We start from the raw sequence: 21,879 nt of genomic DNA, 5'->3' as shown, positions 1-21,879 counted from the left end.
CTTCTCTTAAGGAGTCAGGCAGCAATTCTGTCTTATAGCTTTCCTCGAATAGGAGCAGTAGCGGATCCTGAAGCAGATCCCAAAAGGTGCAATAAAATTCTTTAGGGAGCCCGTCAGCACCCGGAGTTTTCCCCTTCTGTAAGCTCTCCATAGCCTGTCTCAGCTCTTCTACTGTCAAATCCCTCTCAAGTACTTCCCTATCTTCTTCACTCAAAACGTTTTCTAGCTTTGAGGTAAAAAAATGAATTTCTTCATCCTTTACCTCTGTAGAGCTGTACAGTCTTGAGTAGAAGGCCTCGGTGCAGGAGAGGATAGCACTCGGCTCTGTTCTCTCTCGTCCCTCCTCATCAACTACACTTTCCATGACAGACTTGGAGCCTACCACTTTCCTGAAAAAGAAGCGAGTACACTTCTCATTTTCTTCCAAGAACTGCACTCAGCTTCTTAACAGCACTCCTCGACTACTTTTTTCGGCTATGCTCCGGATGTCCTTTTTTAAAAGGTTGATATCCTCAAGCACATCGAAGCCACTGTGCAGCATCGTGTAGTGACGCTGCAGCTGCCTCTGTTTCCTGGCTAGCACTCCTCTCCGTCTGGCAGCAGCCTTCCTTCCCTCAGCCATGAAAAAGGCCTTTGTCCTCACCTTCACCTCCTCCCACCACTCTCCTACTGACCCGTACAGACACTGCAAGGACAGCCACTGTGATAGTTTCTCCTTGTAGCGGGATACTACCCCCTCGTTCTCTAGCAGCTTTGTGTTGAGTTTCCAGAGGCCTGGGCCAAAGACAGTCCCGCCCTGGAGTTCCACTCTACACCCTAAAGCCTGATGATCTGAGAAGAAGACAGGCTGAAGAGTGACCCCAACAACTTTCACTCTCGCTGAGACAAAGCAATAGTCAATTCTGGAGCTGCTATTCCTCCCTGACCATGTATATCCTGCTGTTGTGGGATATATACATCTAAATGTGTCTGAGAGTTTAAAGTCTTGAACTAAGTTTTGCAGGGCCAGTGAGCTGGAATCCAATTTTATCGGCGAGCTAGACTGCCTGTCCGTGTGCTCTAAGATACAATTAAAATCCCCTCCCACTATCACGTCTGTGCTACATAACAATAGGGGGGAGAGTGCCTTGAGTAGCTCCACCCTTCCTCCCACGTCAGTAGGGCAATACACATTGATTAGCCGCAGGTTAACGGTCCCCCATTCCACATCCACACACAGCAACCTGCCATCTATGACCCTCTGAATACTTTTCAATTTGAATGCCCGTCCTTTGAAAAGAATGGCCACGCCAGAGGCTCTGTTGTTATTGTCCCCTGACCAAACAGAAGGCCCTTTATCCCACCTATCTTCAAAGCTTTTATACCTCTCTTGATAGGCTAAAGCACACTCCTGCAACATCAACACATCTCCCTCTCTCTGCTGGAGGTAATCAAAGACAGACTGGCATTTAACTCTGTCATTGATACCTCTGGTGTTAAGAGAAATTATGTTCAGAACCATATTACATAAGAAAGTGGAACCAGTCTTTACAAAACACATTTCTCTTCTGTCTCACCTGTTACCTTCTTCTTTTTCTTCTTACCAATTTCCTGCCAGCCATCCTCTGAATGAGCCTTCATCAGGGTGGCAGCAGTAAAAGCGTTCACGGAGTCCATTTCAAGGAAGGGGGTAGAGGGAGGGGTGGAGGGGTTCCAGCTGTCCCCATCGCCATGCTCTCCTTCCTCCTCGCTCAGGGAGAAAACAGAGTCATTTTTCCTTTTCCTCAAGTCCAGCTCCTGGGAGCACTGAGGGGAAAGGGGTGCAGCTGATGCACCAGTCTCCTCTTCCCCCTCACCCACCAGCTGCTGCAGATCCTCCGTGATGGACTGGATGGAAGAGAGGAGGGCATCTGTAGCACTTGCAGAGTCTGAGAAAAGCAGCTCCGCTGAATCCTGGGTATCCTCGCTGGACCCGCTCCACCGGGGGGCCCCACACTGGCCCTCGTTCTGAGGAGCAGAAGTGGGGGAGGGGTCCTCGCTGTTCTCGGGGGTTTTCAAACCCTCGTGCTTGTCTGGTGCAGACTGCGGTTGTGGGGGCGTAGTGGATTTCTCTTAGGACTGATCCTGGCTGGAGGCAAGGAGTCTTTGTCCAACAAGGGTTCTTTGTTTGACTTGTTGTTTGCTTTGGATTTTCGGGCCGGTTTGGCTGAAACAAGCACTGCCTCATCCTTTCTCATTTTGAGTCTATTGGCGTAGGTGTGAGGGCAGTTCTTAAAAACGTGTCCTTCCGAGCCACATAAATTGCACTTTGGCTGCATTGAACAGTCAGAGGCTAAATGTCCCTGTTTGCCACAGGTCTTGCAGCATTTCACAGTGCAGGACGATGCCAGGTGTCCCACAGCACCACAGCGCCGACACACCTTTGGTTGTCCCACATAAAAAACATAGCCATTGCAGGCGCCCAGCCGGATTGTAGAGGGCAGGTGCCTTAAGCCTCCATTTACATTGTCCAGTAGCAAGCGAACCTCGAATTTCCTTGCTCCTGTTTTTATACCGTCAACATCTCTAACCTCAGTTCCATGGTGGACAGTGCAGTACTGGTTAAGCCAGGTGTGAATGTCCTCCGTCTTTGCCAGTTCCAAGAACATAACAACATGCACCGTTTTCCTCTCTCTCTGTGTCAGAGGCTGCAAGTCGATCTTCTCAAGGGCAGGAACTTTCCCTCTTTTTGCCTCAAACACATCCACACATTGTTCAAACAGAGGATAGGTAGCAAAAACAACCTCAAATGCTTTCTGACCTGGGAGAGCGAAGATGAAATCCAAGTGCCGAGGTTCAAAGCCAAGTTCCTTCTGCAACACTTTTCTGCTGAACTGCATACGATCCATGAAGAGGTCATCCAAAAGCTCAAAACGCACAGCATTCTTGCGGGATCCAAAAGTTGCCATTTCGTGAACTGCTAAACAAACACTGCTTCCACAAAACAAGGAAAACAATCCAACTACTCCACCTACAGGCTGATCAAGGTATCTCCCCTGCCAAGTAAGTATGAGCTGTACAAGCCCCTGCAAGCGGCCCGCACCCACAGCACAAAGCGCGCAGCCTAGGCCAGCTCAACGCCTCGCACGTCACTGCCTCCTGCTGGGCCCACTCTTTCGCACACTCTCACGCCACACTAACACTCAAAAGGCTGGGCAAAACGAGAAAACGAGCGCGCCGTTTCCTACACAACTACAGTCGCCATTGCGCATTCGCAGCATGTCCCGGGATGCAATTCGGCCTCATTTGCATAACACCAGACCGGCAGATCGCTACGCAAGCTCGCGTCGTGCGCCTGCCACACACCGAACAAACACCGGAGCCTTTTCAGCAATTTCCAAAAAACGGGCCTGCTCGCCTGCCCACAAGGCTCGGTCTCTTACCCGCTCTCCAGAGCCTGCTGCCTTCTGTGCTGTTCTCTCGGCACCGCTGCAGCGCACACAACTCCTGCAGCGCGGGGAGAAAGTTTCCACGCTCCGCCGCAGGGAAGGCTCGCTCCGTGCGCACACGTCCTTTCAATGCCAGTTCAACAAGTGCTCCGCATTAGCAGCGTCGGGACTCCGGTGTGTCGCACCTCACCTCACCTCGACATACGACATACGACACTGCTTTACACAGAGAGTGGCGGGATTGGGATGTCAGGGCCTGACAATACTACTTTACGCAGTTAGTGGTGGGGGTGGGATGTCAGGACCATACGACAGTTTTTTACGTAGAGAGTGGCGGGGGTGGGATGTCAGGGCGATACAACAGTGCTTTACATAGAGAGTGTTGGGGGTGGGATGTTAGGGCCATATGACACTGCTTTACACAGAGAGTGGTGGGGGTAGGATGTCAGGGCTATACGACAGTGCTTTACGCAGAGAGTGGTGGGGGTGTGATGTCAGGGCCATATGACAGTGCTTTACACAGAGAGTGGCGGGGGAGGGATGTCAGGGCTTGACGACACTGCTTTATGCAGAGAGTGGAGGGGAGGGTTTCAGGGCCATAAGACACTGCTTTATGCAGAGAATGGAGGGATTGGTGTCAGGGCCATATGACACTGCTTTACACAGAGAGTGGCGGGGGTGGGATGTCAGGGCCTGACAACACAGCTTAACGCAGAGAGTGGAGGGGTGGGTGTCAGGGCCATACGACACTTCTTTACGTAGAGAGTGGCGGCGGTGGGATGTCAGGGCTTGTCGTTACTGCTTAATGCAAAGAATGGAGGGATGGGTGACAGGGCTATATGACTGTGCTTTCCGCAGAGAGTGGTGGGGGTTTGATGTCAGGGCCATACAACAGTGCTTTACACAGAGAGTGGCGGGGGAGGGATTTCAGGGCCTGACAACACAGCTTAACGCAGAGAGTGGAGGGCTGGGTGTCAGGGCCATACGACACTGCTTTACGTAGAGAGTGGCGGGGGTGGGATATCAGGGCTTGATGACACTGCTTTATGCGGAGAGTGGAGGGGTGGGTGTCAGGGCTATATGACTGTGCTTTCCGCAGAGAGTGGTGGGGGTGTGATGTCAGGGCCATACAACAGTGCTTTACACAGAGAGTGGCGGGGGAGGGATGTCAGGGCCTGACAACACAGCTTAACGCAGAGAGTGGAGGGGTGGGTGTCAGGGCCAGACGACACTTCTTTACGTAGAGAGTGGCGGGGGTGGGATGTCAGGGCTTGATGACACTGCTTTATGCGGAGAGTGGAGGGATGGGTGTCAGGGCTATATGACTGTGCTTTCCGCAGAGAGTGGTGGGGGTGTGATGTCAGGGCCATACAACAGTGCTTTACACAGAGAGTGGCGGGGGAGGGATGTCAGGGCCTGACAACACAGCTTAACGCAGAGAGTGGAGGGGTGGGTGTCAGGGCCATACGACACTTCTTTACGTAGAGAGTGGCGGGGGTGGGATGTCAGGGTTTGACGACACTGCTTTCTGCAGATAGTAGAGGGGTGGGTGTCAGGGCTATACGACAGTGCTTTCCGCAGAGAGTGGTGGGGGTGTGATGTCAGAGCCATACGACACTTCTTTACGCAGGGAGTGGCAGGGGTGGGATGTCAGGGCCTGACGATACTGCTTTACGAAGATAGTGGCGGGGGTGGGATGTCAGGGCCATACGACAGTGCTTTACGCAGAGAGTGGAGGGGGTGGAATGTCAGGGCTTGACGTCACTGCTTTAAGCACAGGGTGGACGGGTGGGTGTCAGGGCCATACGACACTTCTTTGCGTAGAGAGTGGCGGGAGTTGGATGTCAGGGCCTGACGATACTACTTTACGCAGTTAGTGGTGGAGGTGGGATGTCAGGGCCATACGACACTTCTTTACGTAGAGATTGGCGGGGGTGGGATGTCAGGGCTTGATGACACTGCTTTATGCAAAGAATGGAGGGGTGGGTGTCAGGGCTATATGACTGTGCTTTCCGCAGAGAGTGGAGGGGTGGGTGTCAGGGCCATACGACACTTCTTTACGTAGACAGTGGCGGGGGTGGGATGTCAGGGCTTGATGACACTGCTTTATTCAAAGAGAGGAGGGGTGGGTGTCAGGGCTTTATGACAGTGCTTTCCGCAGAGAGTTGTGGGGGTCGGATGTCAGGGCCATATGACACTGTTTACACAGAGAATGGCGGAGGTGGGGTGTCAGGGCCTGACAACACAGCTTTACGCAGAGAGTGGAGGGGTGGGTGTCAGGGCCATACGACACTTTTTTACATAGAGAGTGGCGGGGGTGGGATGTCAGGGCTTGACGACACTGCATTATGCAGAGAGTGGAGGGGTGGGTGTCAGGGCTATACGACAGTGCTTGACATAGAGAGTGGTGGGGGTGTGATGTCAGGGCCATACGAAATTTCTTTATGCAGGGAGTGGCAGGGGTGGGATGTCAGGGCCTGACGATACTACTTTACGCAGTTAGTGGCGGGGGTGGGATGTCGGGGCTTGACGACACTGCTTTATTCAATGATTGGAGGGGTGGGTGTCAGGGTTATACGACAGTGCTTTACACAGAGAGTGGTGGGGGTGGGATGTCAGGGCCATATGACACTGCTTTACACAGAGAGTGGCGGGGTTGGGATGTCAGGGCCTGACAACATAGCTTAACGCAGAGAGTGGAGGGGTGGGTGTCAGGGCCATACGACACTTCTTTAGGCAGAGAGTGACAGGAGTGGGATGTCAGGGCCTGACGATTCTGCTTTATGCAGAGAGTGGCAGGAGTGGTATGTCAGGGCCTGACGAGACTGCATTCTGCAGAGAGTTGAGGGGAAGGTGTCACTTCTTTATGCAGAGAGTGGCAGGGGTGGGTTGTCAGGGCCTGACGATACTGCTTTATACAGAGAGTGGCGAGGGTGGGATGTCAGGGCCTGACAAAACAGCTTAACGCAGAGAGTTGAGGGGTGGGTGTCAGGGCCATACGACACTTCTTTAGGCAGAGAGTGGCAGGGGTGGGATGTCAGGGCCTGACGAGACTGCATTCTGCAGAGAGTTGAGGGGAAGGTGTCACTTCTTTATGCAGAGAGTGGCAGGGGTGGGATGTCAGGGCCGTAAGACACTGCTTTATGCTGAGAGTGGCGGGGGTGGGATGTCAGGGCCAAACAACATTGCTTTACACAGCGAGTGGGGGGGGTGGGATGTCAGGGCCTGAAGGTACTGCTTTACGCAGATAGTGGCGGGGGTGGGATGTAAGGGCTTGACGACACTACTTTATGCAGAGAGAGGAGGGGTGGGTGTCAGGGCCATACGACACTTCATTAGGCAGAGAGTGGCAGGGGTGGGATGTCAGGGCCTGACGAGACTGCATTCTGCAGAGAGTTGAGGGGAAGGTGTGACTTCTTTATGCAGAGAGTGGCAGGGGTGGGATGTCAGGGCCGTAAGACACTGCTTTATGCTGAGAGTGGCGGGGGTGGGATGTCAGGGCCAAACGACATTGCTTTACACAGCGAGTGGCGGGGGTGGGATGTCAGGGCCTGAAGATACTGCTTTTCGCAGAGAGCGGTGGAGGTGGGATGTCATGGTTATACGACAGTGCTTTCCACTGAGAGTGGTGGGGGTGGGATGTCATGGCCATAAGACACTGCTTTATGCAGAGAGTTGAGGGATTGATGTCAGGGCCATACAACAGTGCTCCAATCAGGCCTCTGCTTGAATTTGTACTCCTCCTCTCTCTCCCTACCTCTACCTCTCCCTCTTTCTACCTCTCTCCCTACCTCTCCCTTTTCCCCTCCCTACCTCTCTTCCTACCTCTACCTCTCCCTCTCTGTGGGGCCAGCAGGGGGTGCTCACCCTGCGGTCTGTGTGGGTCCTATTGCCCCAGTATAGTGATTGGGGACACGATCTGGCCCACCAGCGACGAGCAGGTTACCAGATCTAGACAAAGGGGGCGACTCTTAGTCGTATGAGCTTAGTCACACATCGCAGCGATTAAAAAAACAAAACAAACATATTATGTCTGTTACTAATGACTTTTTTTTCCTACATTGAAAGTCTCTTTCCCTGGTGATTTTCTAGCGCGACTGGGCCTCTTCATTTCTCCTCGGTGTCTCGTCGCGGGCGGATTTGAAACAGACCACAGAACCTGCCGCTGCAGTGCTCTCAGTTAGGGGCTCTCATCCTGCATCACCAATCTTCCACAGCAGGGACGGAGCTGGATTTCTGTCTGGAAAATAAACTCCAGAGTGAGAGTGAGAGAGAGAGAGCAGAGAGGGGTAGGGAGAGGTAGAGAGAGGAGGTGGAGAGAGAGGGATGTCAGGGCTTGACGACACTGCTTTCTGTCGTATGGCCGCACCAACCCCGGTTCGAATCCGGGTCATGGCAGAATAGGGGCATCTGCTATTACTGCTTTTACTGCTTGCACTAATGAAGGCAAAAAAAAGCCAATCGATGTGAACGAACGGCGCTTTACAGAGGAGTACTGCCTGAATGGATCATTGATGAACGACAGAGGCCACTCCGACCTCTTCTCGGTTTTCATCTATGACTTACTAAGGATCTTCTTCACATTTGCCCATGCAGGGGAAGCCAGTTACACCAAAGCAAACGCAGGAAAGTGCATTTCAAGCAGAGACCAGGAGGGACTTGTTTACACCGAGAGTGGGCGGAGAATGGAACAATGCGCCCAGCCCTGTTGCTGGAGCCGATTCTTGATGAGATCTTGGGCTCACTAAGAGGCCCCCGCTGGATGCTAATCTTTCTGTTGTTCTTGCAGGTCCTGCGCTGCTTTTGAGCTGACAGAGCTCGTCCTGGTCTGTCGGCACAGCCCAATTGCAAATGATCGGCTCCGCGTACAGAAGGAACGTGCGTTTGGTACAAGACTGCATGAAGGCACCGGAAATACATTGGCAACAAATGACCGGTCGCTCAAGACCTCTGTGAAGTACAGGAGCGTGCAAAACAAGGCTGTTTCTGCCCAGTCTCGAACCAGGGACTTTTCAGGTGTTAGGCTGATGTGACAGCCGCTACGCTACGGAAACCTGCAGGGACTGCTTCTCATGTCTCACTTGTGTTTCAGGCTGAGAAAGGGAAGCGTCACTTTAGGAAGGGGGAGCTGCAGAGAGGAACAGAGGGCGCGATGAAACAAAACGCTGAAACCCGGGATTGAACCAGGGACCTTTAACACTCTCCACACCCACCTGCTCCAGCCTTCCTGTGTTGCGGCAAGAGCGCACCAAGAGGAGCGGGAGAGTGTTGCACGAACGTCACTCAGAAGGAAAGCCACCCAGGTGCGCCCTCTGAGCTCTGTCCAGCGCATCTTCCTCGCATGGACTCCTGCCTGCGACGGGCAGGAAACAATTAGCAAGAACAGAACAACACCCCACGGGTGTCTCATGACCACACCTTAGGTTGTGAAAGGTGCAGGTGTGAGGGGTTGCCGGGCTACTTTGGAGCAGAGCTTGGGCGGAGGGGGGGCGGGAAAGCAGACAAAGAGGTGACACCTCAAGGTCTGCACAATCACAGCTCTCCGCCGCCCCAGGCTCTCCTGTGCAGAGACCTGAGCTGTTGTTGCTGTGGATGCTGTCTTTTCTGTTCTCGGGGTAGGACATCAGGAAGCACATTGAAGCGCTGCGACATGCACTGTACAGATCCCGCCACTACTGGGCTCGATTTCCGTTGTGTTCTCTTTCTTCTTTTTTTCAGCATGGAATAAACCTATTACTTGTATTGTGCATATAGTTGACTCTTACCTGAATGAAAATAGGACGCAAAGGAAGGGTTTCAGAATTCAGACAAAGCTTTATTCCCGTGCTTACAGTCTGGGTAATTGGAGACTGCGGTGTTATGCTTCCTATGGTCATATACGGGTTTTTCGCATGAAACCGTATTGAACAGTATTTCTCGCGTTGTGAACTTGTGTATCCATCAGTCCCCCGGGTTCCAGTTAGTGCGTAATTACGCATCGATGAAAAACCGAAGGTTTAAAAAAAGATAATTAGCTCACTGATACTTTGATGTAGAGGCTGTGGAAATATCCACGTCGTGGTCTTTAAAATGCATTTGGTTTGAAGGCGTTCTGTGCTTCCGTTGCGAAGATATGGACAAAAGAATATTCGTGCTTGGTCCAAAAAATGTAATATAAACGAAAAAGTAAAGGCTGAGAAAGCATTCACAATGTATTTTATGCACAAAGCAAGTATTCTCGCGATTCTAAGAGGTTTCGTGTAAACGCTACAGGCGTGGCAAAATCGTTTTCGAACTTCAAGCTAACTTTACCCCGGTAAAAAAAGCAGCGTCGTAAAAGAGGTGACGGAGCTGTCCTCTCAATAAGAAGGGTGCCAGCGATCCTTTCTCTCGCTTACGGCCACACCCCCTTGAGCACGCCTGATCTCGTCTGATCTCGGAAGCTAAACAGGGATGGGCCTGGTTAGTACTTGGATGGGAGACCGCCTGGGAATACCAGGTGCTGTAAGCTTTTAAGCGCAGGAGGCGCCCTATCCCCGCTCGCTCACTCATTCCCCTGTTCACACGTGCAGTGCGGCTTGTCCGTCTGTTTATTTGTCAGCTTTGGCGAGACACGGGTGCTTGTGTATTAGCGTGAGCGTTTTTTATTCTGATCATGAACAGTTTTACAAGTCCGCAAAGGATCGAGGAAAGGTTTATCGCCAGCTGAAAAGAGACACAGCGCTTCGGCTGTGGAGACTTATTCGGCTGGCGTTCGGAGAGTCGCGTTTTTCAGAATTGTATTGAGATCATTTTCCACAGAGCTCAGATGTCAAAGCACAGCAGCAGCTCTCCACAGCGATCCTCTATAGCGCCCTTTCTCCCGCAGCTCCGTCCTATTTGGAAGGAAGCAAGAGTGAAAGGCTGAAGTGAAATAGAGCGGGGACGAAGGCAGTGAAGAGAGAGAACGTGGGAAGAAGAGAAAAACGCAAGGGAAAAAAAGCAGCGTCGTAACAGAGGTGACGGAGCTGTCCTCTCAATAAGAAGGGTGCCAGCGAGCCTTGCTCTCGCTGACGGCCACACCCCCTTGAGCACGCCTGATCTCGTCTGATCTCGGAAGTTAAACAGGGATGGGCCTGGTTAGTACTTGGATGGGAGACCGCCTGGGAATACCAGGTGCTGTAAGCTTTTAAGCGCAGGAGGCGCCCTATCCCCGCTCGCTCGCTCATTCCCCTGTTCACACGTGCAGTGCGGCTTGTCCGTCTGTTTATTTGTCAGCTTTGGCGAGACACGGGTGCTTGTGTATTAGCGTGAGCGTTTTTTATTCTGATCAGGAGAAGTTTTACAGGTCCGCAAAGGATCGAGGAAAAGTTTATCGCCAGCTGAAAAGAGACACAGCGCTTCGGCTGTGGAGACTTGTTCGGCTGGCGTTCGGAGAGTCGCGTTTTTCAGAATTGTATTGAGATCGTTTTCCACAGAGCTCAGATGTCAAAGCACAGCAGCAGCTCTCCACAGCGATCCTCTATAGCGCTCTTTCTCCCACAGCTCCGTCCTCATTGGAAGGAAGCAAGAGTGAAAGGCTGAAGTGAAATAGAGCGGGGACGAAGGCAGTGAAGAGAGAGAACGTGGGAAGAAGAGAAAAACGCAAGGGAAAAAAAGCAGCGTCGTAAAAGAGGTGACAGAGCTGTCCTCTCAATAAGAAGGGTGCCAGCGAGCCTTGCTCTCGCTTACGGCCACACCCCCTTCAGCACGCCTGATCTCGTCTGATCTCGGAAACTTAACAGGGATGGGCCTGGTTAGTACTTGGATGGGAGACCGCCTGGGAATACCAGGTGCTGTAAGCTTTTAAGCGCAGGAGGCGCCCTATCCCTGCTGGCTCGCTCATTCCCCTGTTCACACGTGCAGTGCGGCTTGTCCGTCTGTTTATTTGTCAGCTTTGGCGAGACACGGGTGCTTGTGTATTAGCGTGAGCGTTTTTTATTCTGATCAGGAGAAGTTTTACAGGTCCGCAAAGGATCGAGGAAAGGTTTATCGCCAGCTGAAAAGAGACACAGCGCTTCGGCTGTGGAGACTTGTTCGGCTGGCGTTCGGAGAGTCGCGTTTTTCAGAATTGTATTGAGATCGTTTTCCACAGAGCTCAGATGTCAAAGCACAGCAGCAGCTCTCCACAGCGATCCTCTATAGCGCCCTTTCTCCCACAGCTCCGTCCTCATTGGAAGGAAGCAAGAGTGAAAGGCTGAAGTGAAATAGAGCGGGGACGAAGGCAGTGAAGAGAGAGAACGTGGGAAGAAGAGAAAAACGCAAGGGAAAAAAAGCAGCGTTGTAAAAGAGGTGACAGAGCTGTCCTCTCAATAAGAAGGGTGTCAGCGAGCCTTGCTCTCGCTTACGGCCACACCCCCTTGAGCACGCCTGATCTCGTCGGATCTTGGAAGTTAAACAGGGATGGGCCTGGTTAGTACTTGGATGGGAGACCGCCTGGGAATACCAGGTGCTGTAAGCTTTTAAGCGCAGGAGGCGCCCTATCCCCGCTCGCTCGCTCATTCCCCTGTTCACACGTGCAGTGCGGCTTGTCCGTCTGTTTATTTGTCAGCTTTGGCGAGACACGGCTGCTTGTGTATTAGCGTGAGCGTTTTTTATTCTGATCAGGAACAGTTTTACAAGTCCGCAAAGGATCGAAGAAAGGTTTATCGCCAGCTGAAAAGAGACATAGCGCTTCGACTGTGGAGACTTTATTAATAAGGCCCCTCAGTAGTTGAGATCTCTGTTATACCCATCTAGAAACATGCAATCAGCATGTTATTGCTGAAGCAATAGTCACAACATTATTCCACACCTGGGTGAGAGGCGGGTTATGATGACAGTCATGCTTTCTACACCTTATACTGAGCTCAGAAATGGACCAAGCGGACATCTCACGAGCAGATCCCTCCGCGTATAAGAAAGGCAACTTGTCTCAGCAAAAATACCACGGATTCACATCCCAAATATGATAAAAAGGCAAAAACTTCACACTTGGAATGCAAACGTACCCTAAAAAGGAAACACGGTTTTAAAACCAACTTGATTTTCCCCTGGAGAAACCTTTTTATGGACACACATCGCATCTATTACACATGTAGAACTAAATATAAAGATAAAACTTAATATAAGAAGTCATGACATATCACACATGACGAAGTCTGGTCCAGAATAAACAGTTTACACTGACCCACCTTTATTTACCCTGGTCACTCACTTCTATTAACTGTTTAACTAGGTAACAAATTAAAATTTGTTTCAATTTGGGATCTACACCTGGGAGCCCTGAAATGTTGGCCAGAAGGGAGAAGCTGATATTCAGACGTGAGAATATATTAAAAAAAAGGATCTGATGTTGTTTTTTACCTGTCTAATCAAAGCTTGTTCAAAAATTATCTGATTATAGGACACACGAGTTTATAATCATACTCATTCCACTTTTTAACCCCGTATATATGCACAATATGAAACGTATATACACTAAATCTCACGTGTGACTCCCATAATATACATTTCTTTACGAAAATTAGGAACACTTACTACAATTATCAACCCCCCATGACGAGGCAATATTTCATACCTTTGTTTCTTTGTGGGTTCAAAGTTCTGTCCTGTCGTTTCACACGTAATGTTTTGGTAGTTATCTCAATTTTCCTTTGCAATTATCTCCAAGATCATCATCAACTTTTTGTAAAACGCTATGCACAACTGATATTTAAAGAAAGTCCTGTACCAAAACGTCTTCGTAGGGAAAGACAACTTTTTTTTCCTTACGTTAGTCGCTACACGGTTACTCAGAAAATCCATTCACCGCCATTCACCCAATTCTGAGGGACCCCAAATAAAATTCACTTGCCGGTATAAAGACGCCGGCGAGGATAAGACAGGTATCGAGCCACCTGCGTATCTAGCGGACGTTTAAAATAAAAAAAATGGCGTGTAATGTTGCGAAGGGCTACTGTTTTTTTATAGTTTGTCGATTGTAAGGGACGTGGGCCGCGACAGAAATACTGGACGGGGTGGGAAAAGGTTTATTGTACCGCAACGGTCACAATTGACTCACCACCAAAGATGGCGCCGAGGCCACATCGACTCCCTCCCGCCCTGCCTCGCACCGAAGCTCGAGCTGCGGAGCGCGACGCCAAACCGCCGGTCCACGGTCGCGGGCGCCGGACATAGACGTCATAAACCCTTCTGAGGCGCAGGAATTAAAGATCACTGTAGTTTCTTCTGGACCCGGGTTAGGGACAGTGTGCCCTCCGTGAGAGTCTTCTGAGGAAGCCAGTGTCTCATGGGTGTCCAGGCTTGGTACCATCTGTCCATCACAGGACACACAGACACACACACTCACACACCCTGGACAGGACACCAGTCCATCACAGGACACACACACACTCACTCACACACCCTGGACAGGACACCAGTCCATCACAGGACATACACACACCCTAGATAGGACACCAGTCCATCACAGGACACACACACACTCACACACCCTGGACAGGACACCAGTCACTCACAGGACACACACACACACTCACACACCCTGGACAGGACACCAGTCCATCACAGGACATACACACACCCTAGATAGGACACCAGTCCATCACAGGACACACACACACTCACTCACACACCCTGGACAGGACACCAGTCCATCACAGGACATACACACACCCTAGATAGGACACCAGTCCATCACAGGACACACACACACTCACACACCCTGGACAGGACACCAGTCACTCACAGGACACACACACACACTCACACACCCTGAACAGGACAACAGTCCTTCACAGGACACACACACACAACCTGGATAGGACACCAGTCCCTCACAGGACACTCAGACACACACACTCACACACCCTGGACAGGAACCAGTCCATCACATGACAAACACACACTCACTCACACACCCTGGACAGGACAGCACTCCATCACAGGACACACACACACCAGGGCCAGTTTTCCCAGAAGCCAATTAGCCCAAAAGCCTTTCTCCAGACACAGCTGGGTGAGCTCCTCCAGTCAGTACAGTGGGCTCTACTGTACACAGAGGGTGGCGGGGGTGTGGAACAACTCCTTTGTTCGGGGCCTTGGGGCATTCTTGTTGTGAAAGGCGCTATATAGAAAAAACTGAATTGAAATTGAATCTTACAGCTTGGGGTTTTTTCGGAGATCTTGTCAGAGATCTTGTCTGACGTGCCATTTCAAAAACGTAACGACACTCCGAGCGCCGCCGGTTTGTGACGTAACGTATGCTTACACAACCATGACGGTTTCATCATGGACAGCACGAAAGCCCGAAAAGTGGTTGACGTTTTAATTTGGCAACGCCATGATGGATCCCAGTTTTTTTTTTATTTTGGAGGCCAAAGAGGACAAAAAAGGAAACGTCTGGAGGTGGATCGATGGTCATCTCTGCGGTTGTTCTGATGTTCTGGAAAAAACGAAACAAAAAAAAAACGGCTCGCTTGCCCGGTCGTGTAGTGTTTCCACACCCCACGCAAATCAACTTCTCTTCGCCCCCGGGGGCTTGTCGCCCGCCGCACCCCTCTCACGTAATAGGGGCTTCCCCCGGCTGTGACGTACTTACCCTACCCCCTTTTCCGCCAACGTCATACCGAAGGTCGCGCTTCGGGCCGCGGCGATGTTGACGGACTGTCTTGTAGTGTGAGAAGGGTTTAAATTTCGACTTAAGGAGTTGGCCATCGTTATATTTCGCGAGGTATCATATGGGGGGAAAAAGAACATTTATATTTATCAACCTACTAGTAATACTGGGTGGATGTCACGTTCCCCGAAGTTCAGTGCCTCTCTCTAATAAAGTAGAAACGCGACATTAAACTCCGTTCGAAACGGGAGAAATCAACAGGACACGATACAACTGACGTCCGGAAAAGAAAAAAAGAACTCCTATTCCCATTTGTAATGACCCCGTCGTGTTTTTCCCGGTGTGCGCTTATCTTTCGGAGACCGTTTCTCTCTGGTGTTGTTTTGCTGTTGGAATAAATGCAGAGGTGACCCTTCTGTGTGGAGTCTGCGTGTTCTCTCCAGCGGGTCGTTTCCTCCACCGCCGGGGCTGGTTGAACCGGGGTCTCCCAATCGTCACAGAAGTGTGTGTCGTTTTGGGTGGTGGTGGGGGGGTGCATCGGGGATACTGTGCCCCGAGGGGGTGACCTCTCACCTTACTCCGGACGAAGGGAGAAGACCTGTACCTTCACGAGTCCGGGTTGTGAAAACTTCTTCTGGCAGTTCAAAACGTTTCGAAGGGACTACAGCGCTACCCTGTTTTCCATTTGTATCGTGTATTATTAGACAGTCATAAGTATCTGTCCTGATCACAGAGTCCCCCTCTCACTGCCAGGACTGAAGCCCAGTGCAGCACGAATAATAATAATAATTAATAAGTCTGGACCCTCCCCTCAGAGGTCTTCCAAGGTCAGGGTGATCCCCTCCAGCCCCCCCAGTGTGCAGCCCCCACCTGGATGATGCTCCAGTCTGCTCAGCACACAGCAGCTCTCAGTGGGGAGGAGAGCAGAAGGATGGAGCCAGTTCAGAGAGGGGGGGTGATAAGGAGGCCATGATGGGTCAAGACCAGGGGGGGAATCAGGCCTGGACACTGGGGTAACACCCCTACTCTTCTCCAGAGACACCCCGGGATTGTTAATGAGCACAGAGAGTCAGGACCTCGGTTTGACGTCTCATCCGAAGGACAGCGCCTGTTTACAGTCCAGTGTCCCCCTTCACTATACTGGGGCATCAGGACCCACACAGACTGCAGGGTGAGAGCGCCCCCTGCTGGCCCCACTCACACCTCTCCCAGCAGCAACCTTGGGGGGGGAGGGAAAAAACCAAAAGCTAAACAGATGTTTTTTAAAAACATTTTATTGATGCTTTACAAAAGTCCAGTCCAGTCTGGTGTCCCTCAGCTCCAGTCCAATCCAGTCTGGTGTCCCTCAGCTCCAGTCCAGTCCAGTCTGGGGCCCCTCAGCTCCAGTCCAGTCTGGTGTCCCTCAGCTCCAGTGCAGTCCAGACTGGGGTCCCTCAGCTTCGGTCCAGCACAGTCTCGGGTCCCTCAGGTTCAGTCCAGCACAGACTGGGGTCCCTCAGCTTCGGTCCAGACTGGGGTCCCTCAGCTTCGGTCCAGCACAGTCTGGGGTCCCTCAGCTTCAGTCCAGTCCAGACTGGGGCCCCTCAGCTCCAGTGCAGTCCAGGCTGGGGCCCCTCAGCTCCAGTCCAGTCCAGTCTGGTGTCCCTCAGCTTCGGTCCAGTCCAGTCTGGGGTCCCTCAGCTTCGGTCCAGCACAGTCTGGGGTCCCTCAGCTTCGGTCCAGCATAGTCTGGGGTCCCTCAGCTTCAGTCCAGACTGGGGTCCCTCAGCTTCGGTCCAGCACAGTCTGGGGTCCCTCAGCTCCAGTCCAGTCCAGTCTGGTGTCTCTCAGCTCCGGTCCAGTCCAGCCTATTGTCCCTAGGCTCCAGTCCAGTCGTCTGGTGTCCCTCAGCTCCGGTCCAGTCCAGTCCAGTCCAGTCCAGATCTTAGCAGGCACAGAACCAGGAAAGAAACCTGGAAAGAATATTGTTATTGCAGGTGTGAGGGACATAGACACAGACGTCACCATGACATCAAACAACAAGAGGAGACTCCTCCTTGAATCACAGACACGACCGGGCGGCGCCCCCCTGTCTGCTCACCTGCACCTCCTCTTCCTCTTCTTGTCCTTCCCGGCAGCCTGCTCCTCCTCTCCCTCGCTCTTCCTCTCCTGAGCTACGGTCTCCGGCGCCTCCATCGGCTCGTCCTGATCTTCTGTCTCAACTGACATACAGCTCAAGGACTTCAAAAAGACGCAACAGCGCTTCTGAAGCAGAGACAGGAGAGTCACGTTAAGAGTCGGACTGGACACTCCAGGACATGAACACTGCACTGAGAGAGAGAGGGGTTCATACAAACACACTGACTAGACACTCCAGGACATGAACACTGCACTGAGAGAGAGACAGGTTCATACAGACACACTGACTGGACACTCCAGTACATGAACACTGCACTGAGAGAGAGAGGGGTTCACACAGACACCCTGACTGACTGGACACTCCAGTACATGAACACTGCACTGAGAGAGAGAGGGGTTCATACAGACACACTGACTGGACACTCCAGTACATGAACACTGCACTGAGAGAGAGAGGGGTTCATACAGACACCCTGACTGGACACTGACTGGACACTGGACAGGAGTAAAGAGAGGATCAGAGCATTACCCACCTTCTTTTTCTTCTGTCTCACAGGAGGTGGTGATTGGACCTCCTCCAGCTGGAGTCCGAGGAGGGAGAGGGGGCAGGAGAGAGACAGCACAGGGAGAGAAAGAGAGAGACAGGTGAGTCAAGTGTCCCAAGAGTACAGAGACTCTGCTGAGATCACACTCGCAGTGAGTGACACCGACACTAACCAGCCTCAGGACAGCACTGCTAGAGCACCACAACCCAGACTCAACCACATCACAGCACAGATCAAACAGCAATATCTCACACACTGGGACACACACACACAAACACAACATAAACTGGAATGCTACAGAACCTTAAACAGACAATACACACTAGCTGAATATTTGACCAAAATAAAAAATAAACAGAAACAGACCCTAACGAAGTACAGGCTCAGTGACCACAACCTGGCCATAGAAACTGGGCGACACAGGCAGACCTGGCTGCCCAGAGAGGACAGGCTGTGCTCCGACTGCCAGCGGGGAGAAATAGAGACAGAGGTGCACTTCCTACTGCACTGTGACAGATACTCTGGGATTAGAGAAACATTCTTCCCGAAATTCAGAAATCTAATCCCAGAGTTCCCACACCTGCCAGAATCACAATGGGTCCCAATCCTACTGGGAGAGGGAGGAGGGAACTCAGTTGATCTGGCAGCCCAGTATGTGATCTCCTGTCACAGCCTGAGGAACAGTGAGTCTGTCTCCCAATAATGCTCCAGCCGCCTACAGTATATGTCAATATTTTATAATATGTCTTTGTTGTAAATGTCTGTAACATGTCTGCTTTACGCAGAGAGTGGCGGGGGTTGGATGTCAAGGCCTGACGATACCGCATTACGCAGAGAGTGGAGGGGTGGGATGTCAGCGCCTGACAACACTGCTTTATGCAGAGAATGGAGGGGTGGGTGTCAGGGCCATACGACACTTCTTTATTCAGAGAGTGGAGGGGGTGGGATGTCAGGGCTAGATGACACTGCTTTACACAGAGAGTGGAGAGGTGGGTGTCAAGGCTATACGACAGTGCTTTCCGCAGAGAGTGGTAGGGGTGTGATGTCAGGGCCATACGACAGTGCTTTACACAGAGAGTGGTGGGGGTGGGATGTCAAGGCCATATGACACTGCTTTACACAGAGAGTGGTGGGGATGGGATGTCAGGGCTTGACGACACTGCTTTATGCAGAGAGTGGAGGGGTGGGATGTCAGGGCCTGACGATACTACTTTACACAGTTAGTGGTGGGGGTGGGATGTCAGGGCCATACGACACTTCTTTACGCAGAGAGTGGCAGGGCTTGACGACACTGCTTTATGCAAAAAATGGAGGGGTGGGTGTCAGGGCTATATGACAGTGCTTTCCGCAGAGAGTGGTGGGGGTGTGATGTCAGGGCCATACAGCAGTGCTTTATACAGAGAGTGGCGAGGGTGGGATGTCAGGGCCTGACAACACAGCTTAACGCAGAGAGTGGAGGGGTGGGTCTCAGGGCTATACGGAAGTGCCATACGACACTTCTTTACGCAGGGAGTGGCAGGGGTGGGATGTCAGGGCTTGACGACACTGCTTTATGCAGAGAGTGGAGGGGTGGGTGTCAGGGCTATATGACAGTGCTTTCCGCAGAGAGTGGTGGGGGTGTGATGTCAGGGCCATACAGCAGTGCTTTACACAGAGAGTGGCGGGGGAGGGATGTCAGGGCTTGACAACACTGCTTTATGTAGAGAGTGGAGGGGAGGGTTTCAGGGCCATAAGACAATGCTTTATGCAGAGAGTGGAGGGATTGGTGTCAGGGCCATATGACACTACTTTACACAGAGAGTGGCGGGGGTGGGATGTCAGGGCCTGACGACACTGCTTTATTCAAAGAGTGGAGGGGTGGGTGTCAGGGCTATACGACAGTGCTTAATGCAGAGAGTGGAGGGTTGGGTGTCAGGGCTATACGACAGTGCTTTCCGCAGAGAGTGGTGGGGGTGTGATGTCAGGGCCATACGACACTTCTTTACGCAGGGAGTGGCAGGGGTGGGATGTCAGGGCCTGAAGATACTGCTTTTCGCAGAGAGCGGAGGAGGTGGGATACGACCTCTCAGTGGGGCCAGCAGGGGGCACTCACCCTGCTGTCTGTGTGGGTCTTAGTGCCCCAGTGTAGTGACGGGGGACACGATCTGGCCCACCAGCGACGAGCAGGTTACCAGATCTAGACAAAGGGGGCAACTCTTAGTCGTATGAGCTTAGTCACACATCGCAGCGATTAAAAAAACAAAACAAACATATTATGTCTGTTACTAACGACTTTTTTTTCCTACATTGAAAGTCTCTTTCCCTGGTGATTTTCTAGCGCGACTGGGGCTCTTCATTTCTCCTCGGTGTCTCATCGCGGGCGGATTTGAAACAGACCACAGAAGGTGGTCACACACTATATTATTATTGAGAGACAGGCTCACTGTACCTCAGGCTGGGACAGTAGATCACACTGTATTATTATTCTTAATATTATTGAGAGTCTGGCTCACTGTTCCCCAGGCTGGGACAGGAGATCCCACACTGTATTATTATTATTGAGAGACAGGCTTACTCTCTGTTCCTCAAGTTGAGACAGGACATCACATACTGTATTATTATTGATTGACAGGCTCACTGTACCTCAGGCTGGGACAGTAGATCACACTGTATTATTATTCTTAATATTATTGAGAGTCTGGCTCACTGTTCCCCAGGCTGGGACAGGAGATCCCACACTGTATTATTATTATTGAGAGACAGGCTTACTCTCTGTTCCTCAAGTTGAGACAGGACATCACATACTGTATTATTATTGATTGACAGGCTCACTGTTCCTCAGGCTGGGACAGGAGATCACACACTGTATTATTATTATTGAGAGACAAACTCACTGTCTGTTCCTCAGGCTGGGACAGTAGATCACACTGTATTATTATTATTTAGAGTCAGACTCACTATCTTTTTCTCGGTCTGGGACAGATGGTCACACACTGTATTATTATTGAGACAGGCTCACTGTCTGTTCCTCAATCTGGGACAGTAGATCACATTGTATTATTATTTTTATTAATATTATTGAGAGTCTGGCACACTGTTCCCCAGGCTGGGACAGGAGATCCCACACTGTATTATTATTATTTTGAGACAAGCTCACTGTTCCTCAGGCTGGGACAGGAGATGACACACTGTATTATTATTATTGATTGACAGGCTCACTGTTCCTCAGGCTGGGACAGGAGATCACACACTGTATTATTATTATTGAGAGACAGTCTCACTGTCTGTTCCTCAGGCTGGGACAGAGGATCACACACTGTATTATTATTATTTAGAGACAGGCTCACTGTCTGTTCCTCAGAGTTGGACAGGAGATCCCACACTGAATTATTATTATAGAGAGACAGGCTCACTGTATGTTCCCCAGGCTGAGTCAGGAGCTCACGCAGTATTATTATAATTATTGAGAGACAGTCACACTGTCTGTTCCTCAGTCTGGGACAGGAGATCACACACTGTATTATTATTATTGAGAGACAGGCTCACTGTCTGTTCCCCAGGCTGGGACAGGAGATCACACACTGTATTATTATTATTGAGAGACAGGCTCACTGTCTGTACCCCAGGCTGGGACAGGAGATAACACTGTATTATTATTGAGAGACAAACTCACTGTCTGTTCCTCAGGCTGGGACAGTAGATCACACTGTATTATTATTATTGAGAGTCTGGCTCACTGTTCCCCAGGCTGGGACAAGAGATCCCACACTGTATTATTATTATTTTGAGACAGGCTCACTGTTTGTTCCTCTGGCTGGGACAGGAGATCACACACTGTATTATTATTATTGAGAGAGAGGCTCACTGTCTGTTCATCAGACTGGGACAGGAGATCCCACACTGAATTATTATTGATTGACAGGCTCATTGTTCCTCAGGCTGGGACAAGAGATCAGACACTGTATTATTATTATTTTGAGACAGGCTCACTGTTTGTTCCTCAGGCTGGGACAGGAGATCACACACTGTATTATTATTATTGAGAGAGAGGCTCACTGTCTGTTCATCAGACTGGGACAGGAGATCCCACACTGAATAATTATTATTGAGAGACAGGCTTACTCTTTGTTCCTCAGGCGAAGACAGGACATCACATACTGTATTATTATTGATTGACAGGCTCATTGTTCCTCAGGCTGGGACAGGAGATCAGACACTGTATTATTATTATAGT

The 21,879-nt window shown here is 51.0% G+C and overlaps 1 protein-coding gene, 2 non-coding genes and 2 pseudogenes across 3 annotated transcripts in view; 4 read left to right on the top strand and 1 right to left on the bottom strand.

The window, feature by feature from the left end:
• Positions 1–21,879, bottom strand: part of LOC148666772 (scavenger receptor cysteine-rich type 1 protein M130-like) — a 361,406-nt gene that overhangs the window by 308,822 nt on the left and 30,705 nt on the right. The window lies entirely within an intron of this gene.
• On the top strand, positions 9,779–9,897 carry LOC148666778 (5S ribosomal RNA). The gene has a single exon (XR_015937332.1). It is a non-coding gene; the product is annotated as a 5S ribosomal RNA (ribosomal RNA).
• On the top strand, positions 10,435–10,553 carry LOC148666777 (5S ribosomal RNA). Its single transcript, XR_015938373.1, has one exon. It is a non-coding gene; the product is annotated as a 5S ribosomal RNA (ribosomal RNA).
• Positions 11,091–11,209, top strand: LOC148666776 (5S ribosomal RNA; annotated as a pseudogene).
• Positions 11,747–11,865, top strand: LOC148666775 (5S ribosomal RNA; annotated as a pseudogene).

This window comes from Lepisosteus platostomus, chromosome 5 (assembly GCF_059453375.1).
Source record: "Lepisosteus platostomus isolate fLepPlt1 chromosome 5, fLepPlt1.hap1, whole genome shotgun sequence".
NCBI lineage: Eukaryota > Metazoa > Chordata > Actinopteri > Semionotiformes > Lepisosteidae > Lepisosteus > Lepisosteus platostomus.
Note: the sequence above shows the minus strand (reverse complement) of the source record. Positions and strands in the feature narration are given on the sequence as shown.